Source organism: Hyla sarda, chromosome 11 (genome assembly GCF_029499605.1).
Source record: "Hyla sarda isolate aHylSar1 chromosome 11, aHylSar1.hap1, whole genome shotgun sequence".
Classification (NCBI taxonomy): domain Eukaryota; kingdom Metazoa; phylum Chordata; class Amphibia; order Anura; family Hylidae; genus Hyla; species Hyla sarda.
In genome coordinates, this window is record NC_079199.1 from 46,298,095 (window position 1) to 46,317,777 (window position 19,683).

The 19,683-nt window shown below is 42.3% G+C and overlaps 1 long non-coding RNA gene across 3 annotated transcripts in view; it reads right to left on the reverse strand.

Annotated features, from left to right (window-relative positions):
• Nucleotides 1–14,213: 14,213 nt before the first annotated feature.
• Nucleotides 14,214–19,683, reverse strand: part of LOC130294848 (uncharacterized) — a 51,835-nt gene continuing 46,365 nt past the window's right edge. Inside the window, exons 2-3 of one of the 3 annotated variants that reach the window (XR_008848637.1) lie at nucleotides 17,021–17,153; nucleotides 14,214–14,711 (exon numbers count right to left, since the gene is read on the reverse strand). This is a non-coding gene — a long non-coding RNA (uncharacterized LOC130294848). Of the gene's footprint in view, nucleotides 14,712–14,768; nucleotides 15,062–17,020; nucleotides 17,154–19,683 lie in introns of those variants that run through there. The other 2 variants (XR_008848638.1, XR_008848636.1) reach the window with 2 other exon arrangements.

Sequence of the window (19,683 nt, forward strand, 5' to 3'; positions counted from 1 at the left end):
CGGGTCTTTGCGATTTAAAGGGCCGGTGCGCCACTGATTGACGCATGGGTTTTAATCAGTATCTTCACCTGTGCACTTCCCTATAATACCTCACTTCCCCTGCACTTCCTTGCCGGATCTTGTTGCCATTGTGCCAGTGAAAGCGTTTCCTTGTGTGTTCCTAGCCTGTGTTCCAGACCTCTTGCCGTTGCCCCTGACTACGATCCTTGCTGCCTGCCCTGACCTTCTGCTACGTCCAACTCTGCTCTTGTCTACTCCCTTGTACCGCGCCTATCTCAGCAGTCAGAGAGGTTGAGCCGTTGCCGGTGGATACGACCTGGTTGCTACCGCCGCTGCAAGTCCATCCCGCTTTGCGGCGGGCTCTGGCGAAGACCAGTAGCAACTTAGAACCGGTCCACCGACACGGTCCACGCCAATCCCTCTCTGACACAGAGGATCCACCTCCAGCCTGCCGAATCCTGACACATACAATATACCAACTATTAATCCTTTTCCAGCATTTGCAACAGCTGGAAGCTCCCTATTTGGGGACCACTGCAGCACGTGTGCTAGTAGCGCATCATTCACACGAGGACACCAGCTCTCACTCCCGCACCACCACATACCTACCGCTGCCTCCACTACAAGCTTGCCAGCCATGGACATTACCCCGCATCAGGCTGGACACAACCCATACCAGCCGAGGACTGCCAAGTGACAAGGAGACTCCACATTCTTTACCACCATCCAGACGGGCATCATTTCCAGTGCCAGATGCAGCCGTGCCAACCCATCTTGCGATCTTCAGAATCATTCCCTGTGGTCGGTGAGACACTGTTTTAAGGTGGAATACTGCTTTTACTATATCACATACCACATAAATGACATTTTAAAATTATTTCACTGTACCACCAACAAACTTTTTCTATGATCAATCCTACAACCAATCGCTGTTATCTATATATCCTAACACTAACTACAGGAAATCTACTAATATGCTATCCAGCTGCTATTGTATTTTGATATCTAGTTGGTATATATGCATGGTTTTATTAAATTTTTATTATTGTACATTTTTATTAGCTCCTTCATCTCATGCAAAGGCCCTGCTGAGGTGATAGGAGGCTAAGAAATTTTATATTATATTACATTAATAAATAGTCACTTATTTTACCATATTTTCTCTCCCTTATCGCTAACTAATCTCTAATTTCTCTTTCCCCACTCCAATGTACCTTTGAGGACTGGTATATATAATTTATTCTATATTTCTATATAATTATCCTTGGCCTATTTTGGGTGTAGGCAACACCAGTAACCTTGGGTACATACTTAGTCCTAAGTGAGCTACACACACTTTCCTTTTTCATACTACTCTGATCACCTTTGTGTTCCAGTGCTCCTTAGTGACTATCCCCTTTACTCTATTCTGTTCCCTCTATATTTTAGTTACAAGGAATATTTGGACACACCTTTGGAGTCCAAAAAGAGAATAATTGATGAGTTCTGTCTTTCTGAAAATGACCAGGCTCCTAACTCTTCACAACCTTCCAGTAACACTGGGAACAGTCTGACAATATCACAAATTTTTAGATGATTAGAAAATATTTTATGCAAAAGACTAAAACAACAATGGGAGGTTCAAAGTTTGCAACAATATCTAAATTTAGGCATAACCCCAAAATGTCTCACAATCCATAAAACTGCTGCGGGAGAGCTTTACAGCCCCAAATTCAATTTAAAATGGGAAACATTATTAAAGTAACAATCTGTCAGTATTGTCAGACTAGTGATTGAGAGGAGAGAGGAATTAGTCATAGAAATAGACAAAGAAATTAGCCAAATGAAAACCTCTTTAGAATCATATACTATCAACGATGAATGTAAAAAATATGAGGACCTCACTATGAGACAGCTAGATACCCAAAAGAAAGAAATTACTCCAAAAAAATCAAAGAAATTGTCATGGCAGATTAGAAAAAATACACTCCCAACCAAATCTGAAGAACTAGACAGAACACAAAAAAAAAAAAAAAAAACAGAACAAACAGAATTGAGATACAACATTCCAGCTCAGAACAGATTTTCCCCTCTAACTGAACACTGCAACCAATTGCTAAACAACCACTACAGACCCAGCTACCATTACAACCACTTCCATTCACACAGACACTCCCCACAACCTCACAGACATCATTATCACCACCGACCTCACTACCCCCCAACAACCTTATTACCCACCCAGAACACCGAACCCATCACGATATCCTCCAACTCACAACACAATACAGCATCACTTCAAGAAACACACTATACAGACGGACATCTATCCTGTCCCTCCCACTCTCACATTCCACACAAACACCCTCAAAAAAAGGGGTTACAACAGAAGAGACAGAAACAAAGCACTCCGAGAAATACAGCCCCACAAAAAATAGGGAAAATAAATTAGAAAAATCTGATATATTCAATTTAAGTTCCACCATTTTAACTGACACACACACACACACACACAAAATTACTAAATAAAGGTTTAAAATTTGCACCGAGCCAACCCCTGAACAAATTTGATGCATAAAGTGGGGATCAAAAGTTTGGTCACCCCAGGTAAAAAATGTTATTAATGTGCATAAAGAAGCCAAGGAAAGATGGAAAAATCTCCAAAAGGCATCAAATTACAGATTAGACATTCTTATAATGTGTCAACTAAAGGTAGATTTTATTTCCATCATTTACACTTTCAAAATAACAAAACAAAAAAATGGCATCTGCAAAAGTGTGGGCACCCTGCAGAGTTAATATCTTGTACTGCCCCCTTTGGCAAGTATCACAGCTTGTAAACACTTTTTGTAGCCAGCCAAGAGTCTTTCAATTCTTGTTTGAGGTATCTTTGCCCATTCTTCCTTACAAAAGTCTACCAGTTCTTTGAGATTTCTGGGCTGTCTGTCACGCACTACTCTTTTAAGGTCTATCCATAGATTTTCAATTATGTTGAGGTCAGGAGATTGTGAAGGCCATGGCAAAAACTTCAGTTTACGCCTCTGGATCCCCCGTAGATTTTGAGGTGTGTTTAGGATCATTATCCATTTGTAGAAGGCATCCTCTCTTTAACTTCAGCTTTTTCATAGATGGCATCAAGTTAGTATCCAAAATTTGCGGAAAACTTTATTGAATCCATTTTTCCTTCTACTCATGAGATGTTCCCTGTGCCACTGGCTGCAATACAACCCCAAAGCATGATTGATCCACCCCCATGCTTAACAGTTGGACAGAGGTTCTTTTCATGAAATTCTGTTCCCCTTCTTCTCCAAACGTACCTTTGCTCATTCCGGCCAAAAAGTTCAATTTTAACCTCATCGGTCCACAGAACTTGTTTCCAAAATGCATCAGGCTTGTCTTTATGTTCATTTGCAAAGTTCAAACGCTGATTTTTGTGGTGAGGACGTAGAAGAGGTTTTCTTCTGATGACTCTTCCATGAAGACCATATTTGTACAAGTATCTCTTTATAGTGGAATAGTGTACCACAACTCCAGTGTCTGCCAGATCTTTCTGGAGGTATTGTGCAGTCAAACGTTGGTTTTGAATTGTTTTTCTCCCAATCCTGCGAGCTGTTCTGTCTGATATTTTTCTTGGTCTACCAGATTTTGCTTTAACTTCCACTGTTCCTGATGACTGCCATTTCTTAATTACATTCCGAACAGAGGATATTGACATCTGAAAATGTTTTGCTATCTTCTTATACTCTTCTCCAGCTTTGTGAGCGTCAACTATTTTCAGTTTCAGATTTCTAGACAACTGCTTAGAAGAACCTATGGTGCAGATTGTTGGGGCAAGGTCAGATGAGTCTGGGCATTTAAAACCTTTGAGATTGACATCACCTGGTCTTCCCAGATGATGATTGAGAACAATCCATTACACTTGCAGGTCTCAGCTTTGCAAAGGGGGCAGTGCATGCTATAAATTCTGCAGGGTGCCCAAACTTTTGCAGACGCCATTCTTTTTTGTTATTTTGAAAGTGTAAATGATGGAAATAAAATCTAACTTTTGTTGACATATTATAAGAATGTCTAATCTGTAATTTGATGCCTTTTGGAGATTTTTCCATCTTTCCTTGGCTTCTTTATGCACATTAATACAAATTTCTACCTGGGGTGCCCAAACTTTTGATCCCCACTGTACACTGGCATTGGCAAAAATATGTAAGAAGTAGTGTTGAGCAGCATAGGCCATTTTCAAATTTGCGATATTTCGCGAATATATGGACGAATATTCGCTAAATTCGTATATTCCTAATATTCACGTTTGCATTTGCGAAAATTTGCATATGTGAACATTTATGAACTTTATAGCAAGTATACCAGTGTAACTTGATAGAAGCAGCAGAAGGGAGGGATCAATATTCGCGAATATTCGCATATGCAAATATTCGGCCGGCGGTCTCACACAGTAGTATTAGAGCCTTCTTTAGACCACACAAGCTGGAAGCAGAGAGGGATGATCACTGTGATGTGTACTGTGAAAAAAAGCGAATTTTCGTAATTTCGAATATATAGTGCTATATTCGCGAATATTCACGAATTCGCGAATATGCGATATTTACGAATAAAATTCGAATTGCGAATATTTGCGAGCAACACAAGTAAGAAGGCTTTGTCTAAAGAATTATTTTTTTTAAACAACCTGTGACAATACCCACTACACATCCTAGCAAATACACTCACACTACATTTACTTTAAAATCTAAATTTTAGCCCAGACAATACAATCTAGAATGCGCCAGACAATTATCAGATGTTCACACTTATATCAACCTGAGAACGGACCCCACGGTTGATTTCAGCAAAGAACTCAAAACATTATGAGACGATGCACTCTCTTCGAGTATTTTGTTAGCCAAAGAACATGAATTTATCTTGGGAAGGCAGGAAAGACTCCCAGTCTTTTACTGCCTTCCCAAGATACACAAAGACTCCACTAACCCTCCCGGCCACCCAGTAGTATCGGGCATTAATTCACTGACATCTAATATTTCACAACGAATTGACCGCTTTCTCCAACCCTTTGTACAGACCACAACGTTTTACCTCAAAGATACTACCCAAGCGATACAAATTCTTAAAAATGTTAAATAGGAATCTGACTTCATACTTGCCTCTCTGGACGTAAGCTCTCTTTACACTATCATCAAACATGAAGATGGTTTAAAATCTTAAGGACGCAGGGCATACCTGTACGCCCTGCGCCCGGTCCTGTTATTTAAAACGGGGTCACGCCGTGACCCCGCGTCATACCGGGTCGATCCCGGTGGCTTATGATAGCCAGGACCCTGGGCTAATAACTAATAATAGCTAATGCTATTAACCCTTTAGACGCGGCGATCCAAGTTGATCACCACGTCTAAAACTAAAGTAAAAGCTTCCCGATCGCAATGTCCCGATCAGCTAGGACACGAGCGGAGGTCCTCTTACCTTGCTCCATCACGTCCGATCGGCGTTTGATTGCGCCGAGCCTGAGCTACAGGCTTGAGCAATCAACCCCCTATAACGCTGATCCATGCAAAGTTATGGCTTTGCAGGGATCATTGTAAAAGGTCAATGTGTGCAATGTTATAGCCTCCTATGGTAGCTATAACACTGCAAAAAAAAAGTGAAAAAAAAAAAGTTTATAAAGGTCATTTAACCCCTTCTGTAATAAACGTTTGAATCACCCCCCTTTTCCCATTAAAAAAAAACTGTGTTTATAAAAATAAACATATGTGGTATCGCCACTTGCGGAAATGTCTGAACTATAAAAATATATTGTTAATTAAACCGCACGGTCAATGGCGTACACGCAAAAAAATTCCAAAGTCCAAAATAGCGTATTTTTGGTCCCTTTTTATATCATGAAAAAATTAATAAAAAGCGATCAAAAAGTCAGATCAATACAAAAATGGTACCAATAAAAACTTCAGAACAGGGTGCAAAAAATTAGCCCTCATACCGGCCGGTACGCGGAAAAATAAAAAAGTTATAGGGGTAAGAAGATGAGAATTTTCTCTCTCTCCACAGAGAACCCCGCAACCTAGGATGAGAATGGAAAGTAAGACACACAAAAACAGGGGAATGATCAGGAAGACTACGGGGGAGATACTCCGCCGACGTAACCAGGGGGAAGACCAGCTCATTGCCCAGCGCAAGATCAATGGGTGAGAGTGTACCATGAGAGCTAGAATAGCAGGTGTATTGCACCCTAGTATGATTATGTTTCCTCCATAGCTCTGCACAAAGCTAGCCATACCCGAAGAACCAGGAGTCCCAGAAGGCCGTCTGTTACTATGCCTATCATAGTGCAAAAGATTATTAAAATCTCCGACCACTAGGAGCGGTGCATCAGGCAGAGAGGATAAATAAGACACCACCCTGCGCAAGGCATCGCTCGAGTATGGGGGGGAATATAGAGTTTAACCAGCACACACAGGGTACGGTTAAAAGTGCCATAAAGGCAAACAAATCTACCCTCCAGATCAATAAGACTAGAAGTACATGAAAACAAAATGCTTCTATGAATGAGAACACTTACACCCCGGGCATGCGAGGAAAAAGTGGTATGGAAGGTGTGGCCAAACCACGTTTTTTTCCAGCACGTTTACTATCACTCGTCAAGTGCGTCTCAGAGGCACAGTACAGCAGGTTGATAGTCTCCTGTGACCCACAGTCACACAGTGTTGCAGAATTAAAGTGAAGGGGGATAATAGGAATTCCACTTTTCATAAGATCACTATTTAAATACAACCCATTGATCTCAGTCACAAGTATTACTTCACTACTCCTGAAATTAATGTGAGGAAATGTTTGTGTTGATACAGTATAGACTGTTTCAGACTATATCACCTATTTCTTCATCATATTTTCTGTACTGGAAATTACTCTAGAAGGATATATTTTAAGTCTCCAAATGGGCTACGGGCTGTTATATCCTCTACTATATTCCTGCTCATCATACTTGCTTATAGAGTGAAACCTGAGTGCCACCTTCTGGCCATTTTGTGAATTGCAACTTTTTTTTTTCCCCTTCACTGTAACCTATTCTACTGTTACATCTGTATACCTCCATGGGCTAATATTCATGGGTGTCCCAAGACGATCAAAACGCAATTCGAAAAACACAGTCATTGCAGACAAAAAGGTAATTCAAGTCATAAAATTCGCTGTAAGGGTCATGGCAGGTGGTGGATCCTCTGGGCCTGTGTGGATGATGACATGAGCCGTGCCAGGGAGCGGAGTCTAAGGTGGTTTTCACCAGAGCCCTCTGCAAAGCAGGATGGTCTTGCTGCAGCAGGCGGCACTTAGGTTGCTACCCCTGGCACGACTTGTCCACACAGGTTGCTGGGATGTGGCGTGGCACAAAAGGAAACTGTCAAGACAAGGTCAAGGTATCAGTAGGTCAGGGCAGGCGGTGCAGGGTCAGGTAACGGAACAAGGAACAGGAACACGGATATCAGGAACCCAGGAAAACAGTATGCTTTCACTAAGGCACAAGGCAACAAAGATCCGGCCAAGGCACAAGGGAGGAGCAAGTACTTAAAGACAGGATGCAGGTGTAGACACTTAATTAAATGAGTACTGTCCCTTTTAAGTGTAAGATCTCCGGGGCTGGAAGGACAGGAAGACCAGGGAGGTGAGTGATGGGCTGGGATTCGCATGCGGGCGTGTCTCGCAATGCGAATTCCAGCCCTGCCGACAGACCCATTTGAAAGCCAGGAGTGTGCCCTCATCACCTACTCGCACGCTGCAAGGAAATTCTCCTCTAAGCCTTCACAAACCAGAATTGTATTCTACTAGACACCTGTCCAAAAGCCAATCACAACAAAACTTGCTCAGACCTAGAAGATCACTTACTACTTGAATCCTCCGCATCCAGAGACTAGGGTTCAACTGGACTTACTATTCCTAATACTCACCACAAAAAAATTACTTCTGATCCTACAACGGTACCAAAAGAACAAAGAGCTCCTAGGGTGATCAACTTGCAGGCGAAGAGATTACTATCTCATCTATCTGACTGGAACATGGAACCTCCTGGCACTCCAATCTCACCCCAAAGTAAAAGACAAGAGAAAAATTCATGGTCTCCACGTTCCTCCAACTCAGACATGGAAGACAAACCTACAAAAAATGACTTCTTGGGATTCTTGAAAGAAGTCAAAGACACTCTCAAGTCTGAACTCTCTGCTGTCAGACAAGACATATAAGGAGTAGCCCAGAGGGTAGATTCTTTGGAGGAAGAACATGATAATACCGTCAATATATTTAATCTCTGCAATCCAAGGTGTCTGCTCAACACCAAAGTCTTTGTGAGTACCAACGTCATCTTGAAGATCTGGACAACAGAGGCAAAGGCCACAACATCAGAGTTAGGGGTCTGCCGGAAGCGACACATGATGAAGATCTGAAGTTAACCCTCAAAGCAATCTTCAATTTGGTACTCAAAGCCCCGTCCTCAAACAAAATCCAATTGGACAGGCCACATCGTGCTTTAAAACCAAAAGTCTCCTCAGTAACACCAAGAGATGTCATATGTTGTGTGACAGACTACATGACAAAAGAGGAGATAATGGCGAAAGCTCAAAATTTAAAATCAATTGATTTTGACGGCACCAACATCCAGCTAATACCAGATCTCTCATGGGTGATGCTCCAAAAGCGCAGATTATTAAGACCATTGCTCCAAACCCTAAGAGACAGAGACATTATGTATAGATGGGGATACCCGTTCAGCCTGATGGCCAGACGTAATGAAAAAACTGCAACCATGAAGACATACAAAACTGCAAAACTTTGGACTTACCGCTTCCGGAACTACCTAATTGGGAACTGATCCCACCATCGCCATCTCCACCTCCTGTATGGATGAAAGTCAGCACCCAGAAGAAACGTCTACCTCAAGACCGTAACCATCATGTCGAAACGCTCCTAGAGAGGAGCCGAACACCTGAATTGTTTCCTTCTTACCTTACTGGCATCACTTATTCTCATAGTTGATATTTTTTTGTTATATACCAGATGAGTCTTTCCTTTAGGACAAGGTAGTTTATTTAAATACACATAATTAGTTAATTTTAAAGTAATAGGGCTTAAAATAATCATAATCTTTAGATTAGAACCGCATATTAGTGTTTATGCCTAAACTTTGTTGTACTATTTTGAGTCATGACATGTTCTTGTTTTTCCATTTTTTTTTCTATGATGAGACTAGGTCCTTTGCAAATTTCAGAGAGCGAGGAGACATGGCTACTACTATTTAGGTCACCTTTAAGGCTTTAGTCTTCCCTCTGGGCCTTCCGCCTTTTGTTCCCTATAGTTGAAGAATTTTCTTTTTCCCTCAGGCTTACTGTAAAAAATATCGCTCTTTGCTTATGACGTACTCCTAACACTGTCTAAACCGCCTCTCTCTTCTCTTCACCTATTAAACTTATGGCCACATGTCAGGATACAAGATAAATAAAAATAAGACTGAAGCTCTACCTATTAACATACCTGATTTGGACCTTTCTAATCTTAAATCAAATTACCCAAATAGGTGGCAGGAGTTCTCGCTTACTTACCTTGGGATTCACCTTACCCCGAAATGTTCTTCACTTTATAAACAAAATTACCCCCGTTTTTTCGTAGAAATAAATCCCCTGTTGGGAAAATGGTCAACTCTCCCCCTATCTCTTTTAGGAAGGATCACAGCAATCAAAATGTCGATCCTGCCCAAATTCTTATATCTACTAGAATCCCTGCCCATACTTTACTTAGATTTGTTTGGAAGGGAGGGAGACATAGACTAGCACTCTCCATCCTTACAGCAAAGAGGGAGCATGGGGGATTGGCCATGCCGGACATATTTAAATATTACCATGTGGTCCGTTTGAGGAGAATCCCTTTGTGGACTCATTTCCTTACATACAACAAATGGACAGAAATTGAAAAATTGTGGTTGGCCCCCATACACCCAGGGCTCAAGTCCTGCAGGAACTCATGGGAACGGAGTTCCTGCACTTTTTCCACAGCAGGAACGTAGTTCCCTTTAGCAGAAGTCCTGCAGGACCAGCCCTTAAAGGGTTACTCCTCCCCTATTCTAGGGGATAAGATGTCTGATCGCGGGGGTCCCGCTGCTAAGGATCTCGGCTGCAGCACCCCAGACATCCAGTGCACGGGGTGAACTTGGCTCCGTGCCAGATGACTGGTGATGCTGGGCAGAGCCCCCTCAATGCAAGTCTATGGGAAGGGGCGTGACGCCCCCTCCCATAAACTTGCATTGAGGGGGCGTGACGTCATGAGCCTCTGGCGGGACCCCCGGGATCAGACACCTTATCCCCTAACCTTTTGGATAGTACCCCTTTAAGTGGAAATCTGGGGTGAGTTCCCAGACTTTTTTCTCCAGGACTTGACCCGTGCATACACCCATGCTCTCTTCTGTGATCCTCGCCCTCTTCCTCTACATCAAGGAACCTACTTGGTTCTATGAAATTGTCCCTACCCCTTGAGATCTTTTTTTCTCCACTAACTCCCCTCCTATTAAATCCTTCTATACCCGACAGTGATGATCTGGAGATGATTTCTCCCTGGGTCAATGCCAAAAATTTTCACATAGCTGATATTATAGACCCTCACAAATGCTTAATTCTTCTCTTCCAAGCCCTAAAAGAGAAGTTACGGCTTCCTAGGCAATCTCTTTGTTTCTATTGCACCATTATTGACAACTTAACCATCCTGCCACCAACCACCCCCTTCAACCAACCCACTCCATTGAGCTTCTTTGTAAAAATGAAGTGTCAACAATAGGTCTGATTTTTCCACCTGACCTCTCCACCATCAGACAACATTATATGTCCAGGTGGGAGTCTTATTTGGGCGGCCCTATGTCTCCAGCTACCTGAAGGGCGATATGGTCACATACAGTGAAAGCTTTATCATGTGTCTCTCATAAAGAGAACCACTATTAGATATTATTCCACTGGTATCACACTCCTGAGATTCTTAGTCGCTTTTATCCACAGTTGTCCTTCAGGTGTTGGAGATGTGGCATTGTTCCGCTCTCCCTCCCACACATTTTCTGGAATTGTTCCTTGCGCCGTCAATTTTTAGTTGGAGGTACAATTTATGATACGTGAGATCCTGGGTACACCGATTCCGCTACACCCATTGACATACCTCCTTAATCTCCCTTCTTTGGGTCTCCATCAACATAAGACTAGACTTTTCCCATTTATTTTAAAGGCGGCTAAATGCCTAATTGCTCAAAATTGGAAAAAAACAGACAGCCTGACAGTCCAAAATTTGATAAACAGAATCATGGAGGTTCAGAGGATGGAGCATTTCTCGGCTATGGCTTATAATCTACTTCCTTGGTTTCAAAAAATTTGGAGGGATTGGGATGACTGTGGAGAAACGATTACATTCTTAGGAGACACAGCAACACCTGTAAGACCGTGCCGGACCATCTTTCTTGATTACTATTTTATTCTCCTTTCTTTTTTCTTTTCTTTCCTTTCTTTGTTGTCTTCTTTTTTTTTCTTCTCTGCGCCACCTGGTGTAAGTATTAGCGGAGTATCTGCTGGACCATAAATTCCATTCTTACCTTCTTTTTATTGATACATGACAGAGGGATCTCTTCCAAACTTACAATTAGCTTATACAACACTTGAAGACAATGTTTACTTCTTAGATGACGTCAACGCAGATACCGTATATACTCGAGTATAAGCCGACCCGAGTATAAGCCGAGACCCCTAATTTCAACCCAAAATCCCAGGAAAAGTTATTGACTCGAGTATAAGCCTAGGGTGGGAAATACCTCATCCCCCCTGTCATCATCCAGACCCGTCATTAACATCCTCATCATCATCCCCTTGTCATCATCCCACACATCCCCCCTTCATCATCCCCTTATCATCCCACACATCCCCCCTTCATCATCCCCTTGTCATCATCCCACACATCCCCCCTTCATCATCCCCTTGTCATCATCCCACACATCCCCCCTTCATCATCCCCTTATCATCCCGCACATCCCCCCTTCATCATCCCCTTATCATCCCACACATCCCCCCTTCATCATCCCCTTATCATCCCACACCCCCCCCTTCATCATCCCCACCCCCCTTCATCATCCCCACACCCCCCCTTCATCATCCTCTTCTCATCATTCGCCCTCAGTGGTCTTCAACCTGCGGACCTCCAGAGGTTTCAAAACTACAACTCCCAGCAAGCCCGGGCAGCCATCGGCCTGCGGCCTTCAACATCATCCAGCCCCCCTCTCACCCCCTTTAGTTCTGAGTACTCACCTCCGCTCGGCGCTGGTCCGGTCCTGCAGGGCTGTCCGGTGAGGAGGTGGTCCGGTGAGGAGGTGGTCCGGGCTGCTATCTTCACCGGGGGCGCCTCTTCTCCGCGCTTCCGGCCCGGAATAGAGGCGTTGCCTTGACAATGACGCAGTAGTACGTTGGCAATGAACGCACCTCTGCGTCGTTGTCACGGCAACGTGACTATTCTGAGGCCGGGCCCGAAGCGCTTAGAAGAGGCCTCCCCGGTGAAGATAGCAGCCCGGAACCACTATCCCACCGGACCACCTCCCCACCGGACAGCCCTGCAGGACCGGACCAGCGCCGAGCGGAGGTGAGTACTCAGAACTAAAGGGGGTGAGAGGGGGCTGGATGATGTTGAAGGCCGCAGTGGTCTTCAACCTGCGGACCTCCGGAGGTTTCAAAACTACAACTCCCAGCAAGCCCGGACAGCCGATGGCTGCCCGGGCTTGCTGGGAGTTGTAGTTTTGAAACCTCTGGAGGTCCGCAGGTTGAAGACCACTGCGGGTGGGGGAGTTCACTCGAGTATAAGCCGAGGGGGGTGTTTTCAGCACGAAAAATCGTGCTGAAAAACTCGGCCTATACTCGAGTATATACGGTAATCTGTAGTGTATTGATTGCTTCGGGACTAATCTTTTGTCATTTCACCCATTATCTATTTCTACAATTGACTTGTCTCTTAGATATTATGACATTGATGTAAATGTAATGATAATAATTCAAGGGTACTCTCATTGATACCTTTTCTTTTACTTATCCTTTTTCTAGTTTTTTTCTCTTTATGTTATTTGTATGTTAATGGAAATTGTAAAATTTTACAAATAAACAGATATATATATATTTATATATATATATATATATATATATATATACTGACATTCCGTCTCAGGCATTAGCTCTGGGACTGTCCTGGTCACTTGCCACGGGACACGTTTTCTCTCAATAAACCCGCAGACAACGATTATTCATGCAAGTCTGGCACCTTGCCAGCTTTATTTAGACAGGTTGCAGGGGAAAAACAAACATAACACTGGAACAAAATAAAATCCTAGACCGTCTGGTCACTGACTACACATATCAGCATGCCCTGACTACTAGCTGGTGAGCTACCCTCAGCCAGTCAAACATATGACTCCTGCAACCTGCTGCTCACAGTTCACACCACTTCTTGGACCACTCACAACTTCAGCTGTGTGCTTCCTCAACAGTGTGTCTCTCCCTACAGCAGCATGCTGTTTCCCAGGGAGAGCACAGATTAGACCTGAGTCTCCATCTTATATACACCTCCCTTCCCTGCTGCCTCATTACTTAAGAAGCAGGTGAGAGATTCTTCAGGGTGAGCCAAAGAAATACACCCTTTCCTTGCCACCTTATCACTATATATATATATATATATATATATATATATAATATATATATATATATATATATATATATATATATATATATATATATATAAAATTAACTATATATGAACATATCTACAATATATAAAAAAAAGGAATAAAACCCACCCACTATCACTTCATTTCAGTGAACACCATAATCAGAACCCATCTGACTTTTTCTTTTTGGCCATCCACAGCGTGAGAAGATGTTTGAGAGATTTTATCACACGTATGTCAAAAGCTGAGTCTAGGATGATCTTCAAGTTCGACTCATTGATACCAAGAGGTCTCAATGTTGAGCGCAAAATTTTCGGTTTCCTCTAGAATTTCTTTTGGTTTGGCTCTTCTCCAAGGCCTGTCACTGGCTGGTCGCATATCAACGCAGTCTAGCCCACCCAAGATAACCATCATGTTTCTGTGTTATACATTTATATATAATTATTATACATAATCTTAGGTATTCTATTTATATATTAGTCCAAAAAGAATCACTTGCAGCACTCCAATAGGTGAAAAAATGTGGATAGCGTTATTCCATCATGTGAACAGGATGCAATGTTTCGGTTGCCCTTACAACCTTTTTCAAGCATGGTACAACAGTGACCCAGGGGGTATATATATCGGTACAAGCATAAATACATGGAAAATTTAAAAGCATAAATTCACCTGTCATACATGAAATATATATATCGTCAATATTGTGTATAAAACCTACAGTTTTGCAATATTCAGTGCATATAGTTAATTACTGTGCAGCTGTACGTAATCATATTATTGCCGAGGGAGGAAACTCAGAACCAGAATAAATAAGGAGTATACAGTTACACTTAGGCCATGCTATCTAGATCCATGCTGTGGTGTTCAATGGTCGAGTCGGAAGTGTGGCAGTGTGCTGGACCGAAGAGCTCTGAAGCGTCTCATGCCATCATATAGCATACGCACATGAATGAAAGTGCTGCCGGATTGGCCATCTTTGAAGTGGGAAGTCACAGAGCTCTTAGATGTCTATCAAGTCCTATTAAGAAAACAAAGGGGACTTGAGATATGGACCTTGCACAGCACATTCACCGAAGCATTCATAGGACCGCAATGCCCAAAGCCCTCCAGAATGCGGCACTTCATTCTCTGATGAATCTACCAGTATACCATGTGTTAACCACGGACGTGGTTACAGCTCGTATGATACTGGAGGGGACCACACTATATCAGAGTTTTTATTTTATTTTTTTCTGTCCACATACATGAAATAAAAGTAAACTTGCATACTCGCATACGACTTATTAAATAATAAATGATCAAAGTGGGGCTAAGGGTCTCCTCCAGCCTATGAAAACAATAAAAGAAGGTTCGGTTCCAGTTTCGTCTCTGTGAAAACATATGAAATTAAAAACAATTATAAAATTATCTAGGATCAGCACCCACACATGATAGTGGACATATATAATACAAAGTCACCATTGGAGACAGACTATATGTTAAATACAATAGAAGGGACAGAAAATTCAACATTAAATCCCTGGGGTTTCAGGGACCTAAGCTTGCATCGCATGAGCATGGCTACCCTGTATTTTGTACTCCTTTGCTGTTTGTGGGTGGACAAAAGTTGGACCTTTCATCATCTGGGAACAATTTATACAATTTGGACAAGGGTATTATCCCTTTTTTTTTTTAACCGTTAGGTACCTCTGCGTATCCAGCTTTTTTCCTGAGATGTCTGAATGTACTAGTCGGTCGCGGAGGTTTGTGGGTCTTCTGTAAGACATTATGGGCGATGTCTGAAATTCTGGTATATTCACATAGTTGAACCACAGGATATCCCAGTATAACTTTGGCTATAGAGCCCAACTGATCGTTATATTGTCAAACAAATGCTATTCTCTGCGCTGTTTTCCCTTGTGTTGATTTCTTTCTTTCAACCATTGAATCTTCACTGATGATATGCTTTGCCCGAGTCTGACTCAAGGGCAGTGAGCGTATCATCGGGCGAGGATGACGGCTACTGTAATGAAGGGTGGAATTACAGTCGGTTGGTTTTACAAATAAATTGGTTGGAAAGTGTCCATCCTTATATGTAACTTCGGTATCAAGAAACTGTACCGAGTTTTGTGACCAAGTCAGAGTAAATTGTATTTCCTGACAGAAGTTGTTCAAAATGTGTGGAACTCTTGTAATTCAGTAGCCGTGCCCCTCCACAGGAGGAACACATCCTCTATGTAGCGCCACCACATGGCTGAAGTGGCGCAATACATAGACATACTGTTCCTCAAGGGAGGCAACAAAAATATTGGCATAAGTGGGGGCCACATTGGTCCCCATAGCTGTACCGGATATTTGTAAATAGTAGACATCATCAAAAACAAAGTAATTATTTTTAAGGACCAATTCGAGAAGTGTCAATATGAAATTGGACTTGTCAGGAGGAAAATCTGGTAAAATGGCTTCATGGACAGCTGTTAAACCCATGGATTGAGGAATTGAAGTGTATAAGCTCACTATGTCCAAGGATGCCAACAGGATATTGCCAGTGACCGATGTCTGATTTAACTTTTGGATAAAGTCAGCGGTATCATGTAAGAAGGATCTGGCTCCTGTGGCATTCGGACATAGAAGTTGGTCCAAGAAAATGGACAAGTGACTTGTGATGGACTCCCTCCTGGAGACAATGGAAAAAATATAGGGTGGGGGTAATGGGATGTGTAACAATAAGATATTCACCGAGTTGTTTGTCAATAAGGCCCTCTTGTAGGGCTCCATTTACAGTCTCCCGTATTTTAACCTCAATACCTCTCCTAGGGTCCCTTGATAGTCTACAGTAGGTAGAGTTGTCTGTTAGTCGTCTTTGTGCCTCTGAGACATATTGCACTTTGTCTATGACCACAACCGCGCCACCCTGGTCTGCAGGCTTGATTATGAGGCTGTGGTCATGGACTAAAGTGCTGAGTTCCTATAATTGTGTGCTGGTCATATTGGGATGTGACAGAGGACCTTCACTAGTTCTCAACACATAAATCTCCTTTTTGATGGACTGACAATAGGTATCAAGAATGGGTGCGTGTACAGTAGGATGGAACTGACTGGGTAATGATAGACCGAAATCTTTCAATCTTAACTACTCTGTCTGGGAGTCGATATTGGAAGATGCATCAACCCCAGAAAAGTCAGTTCTTTCTGAAAACCATACCTTCAGTCTAATTTTTTTTCTAAAAACTGGGTGAGATCAAGCTCTAACTGAAACCAATCTTCTCTCCCAGCCAGACAGAAATTGAGGCCTAGGGATAAAACTTTCAATTGATCATTTGTCAAGTTAATAGAAGAAATATTTACCACTGACGTGGACTCTTTCTCGTTTGTGCTTTCGCCTGTGGTGGTTTCGTGTTCTTTTGCCCTCTTGTTTTTGTCTGTCCTCCTATGCCGATGCCCTTCTCTCCGGGTGGGTCAGCAATGGTCAAACCTACCCCTAAAAAATGATCACGTTGGTTAGAAGATACATTCCTAGGAGAAACAGTTTTAGCATCCACCTTAGGTTTCCTTATACGTCTATTCTGTTGTACTAAATTGTCCCACAAATATATACGCCCTTCTGTATAATCCATACAGTCTCTATGCCACTTGTGACACTTTGTGGATTCCTGTTCATTCCTGCACTTAAGTAGAAAATTGTTTTGTTTGTCCATGAACTTGGAAAAATCTTCCTCTGGTATCGTAGCTCTCAATGATGTTTCCAGAGACGTGATCCGCATGCAAGTTTCAGCAATGTCCTTTTTTTAAAATTACATACTAAGGATGATGAGATCAGAAGCGAATTTGTTGGCAATCATCTAATATTTAACTCGATAGTCATTATCCCCGGCATATGCGTTATTGTGAGGTTGTGACCTCATAACTCTGGGAATTCTTTGAGCCCTGAAATACTCCTCTAGAGTAGCAAAATGTAGGAATAATTCACGTTTAGTTTCATGCTCATACTGTCTTTGTAAGTCTATGATTAATGGTGCATGTTAAAAGGAAGCGTCTTTTTCAAGGTGACTGAGGATTCGATTTATGTCCACATCAGTGTATGGAACAACACAGGATGGTGCTACTTCACCAAAAGTTGGAGGTGATGGATCCATGTTGATAGTAAAGGCGTGCAGGCTAAGGCGACCGGGTAATACACAAGGGAGAAGGAGAGTAGCACTGCAAAGGGCGCACCCTCGCATTACCTCTTATGCAGTGCTGCTCTCCTTCTCCCTTTTGTCTATTTATATATTAACTATCAGAGCTTGGAATCTATTATGTAGTTCTGTATTGTTCTCATTATGCGCCTTTCTGATTCATATTTATTCTCCATATGTATTTCTTTTATTTTCTTCTTTTTTATTCTTTCAATCGAATACCCTTTTGTCTTTTATTAGATCTAGTACATATTTATCTTATCTTACATAACCCACATGTATTTATCTTATATTTTACATAACCCATATGTCCCATTCCATGTGTCTTTTCCATGTTTTGCTCCCCTCACTGTGTATTACATCATCACATTGAGGCTATATTAAGCACACCTTTTTTTTTACCGGTATGCATCTCCATACTGCTATTGAAGAAAAGGCCTGCAACCTTGGAACACGTCTAGCTATTACACTGATACTTTTCAGCAAGTATACATACAGTATACAAACTATTAATCCTTTTCCAGCATTTGCAACAGCTGGAAGCCCCCTATTTGGGGACCTCTGCAACACGTGCGCTGGAAACCGGCTCTCACTCCCGCACCACCATGTACCTATCGCTGCCTCCACTACAAGCTTGCCAGCCACGGACATTACCCTGCATCAGGCCGGACGCAACCTGTGCCAGCTGAGGACTGCCAAGTGACAAGGAGACTCCATGTTCTTTACCACCATCCAGACGGGCATATTTTCCAGTACCAGACGCAGTCGTGCCTGCACATCTTGCGATTTTCAGAATCATTCCCTGTGGTCGGGGAGTGGTGCCGTACACCAAACCCTGATTAAAGACACTGTTTTAAGGTGGAATACTGCTTTTACTATATCACCAATGACTTTGCCTCATAAATGGAACTTTAAAATTATTTCAATCTACAACCAATGAACTTTTTCTAACTACAGGAAATCTACTAATATGCTATCCAGCTGCTATTATATTTTGATATCTAGTTGGTATATATGCATGGTTTTATATTATTTTTATTATTGCACATTTGTATTAGCCCCTTCATCTCGTGCAAGGGCCCTGCCGAGGTGATAGGAGGCTAAGTCATTTTATATTATATTACATCAATAAATAGTCACTTATTTTACCATATTTTCTCTCCCTTATTACTGGATCTAATCTCTCTTTCCTCACTCCTATGTACCTTTGAGGACTGGTATATATAATTTTATTCTATATATTTTATATTTCCATGGAAATAGAAAAGAGTTATGAATTTTAGAAGGCGAGGAGGAAAAAAACGAAAATGCAAAAATAAAATTGGCCTGGTCCAATGGGCTTGGTCCTTTAAGGTAGTTAATTCACTTTTTTATTTTGACACTATTTTTTAGCCCCATAGGGGACTATTACATGCGATCCTTTGATTGCATACACTGTTCAATGCTATGCCATAGCATAGAATTGATCAGTGTTATCAGCGCTCCATTGCTCTAGCCTGCAAAGCTGGCTGCAGCATAGGAGCGCCGATCGGACGGCAGAGAAGGAGGTAAGAAGCTTCCCTCCATCCGTACAGCTGATTGGGACATCGCGATTTCCCCGCGATGGTCCCAATCAGCTCCAGAGTTGCTGGGAACAGATTTCGGCAGTTTTATACGCCGTGATAAACTGATCGCGGCATCTAAAGAGTTACTGCAAGACATCGGCCTGAACGGTGATGTCAGGCATTAGCCACAGGTCCTGGCTGCTAATAGCCGTCGGGACCGTGCGGGTATAAAATATAAAAGTAAGAAAGAGCTGCTGGGAGCTGTAAATTACTGTCTATGTAGAAGACA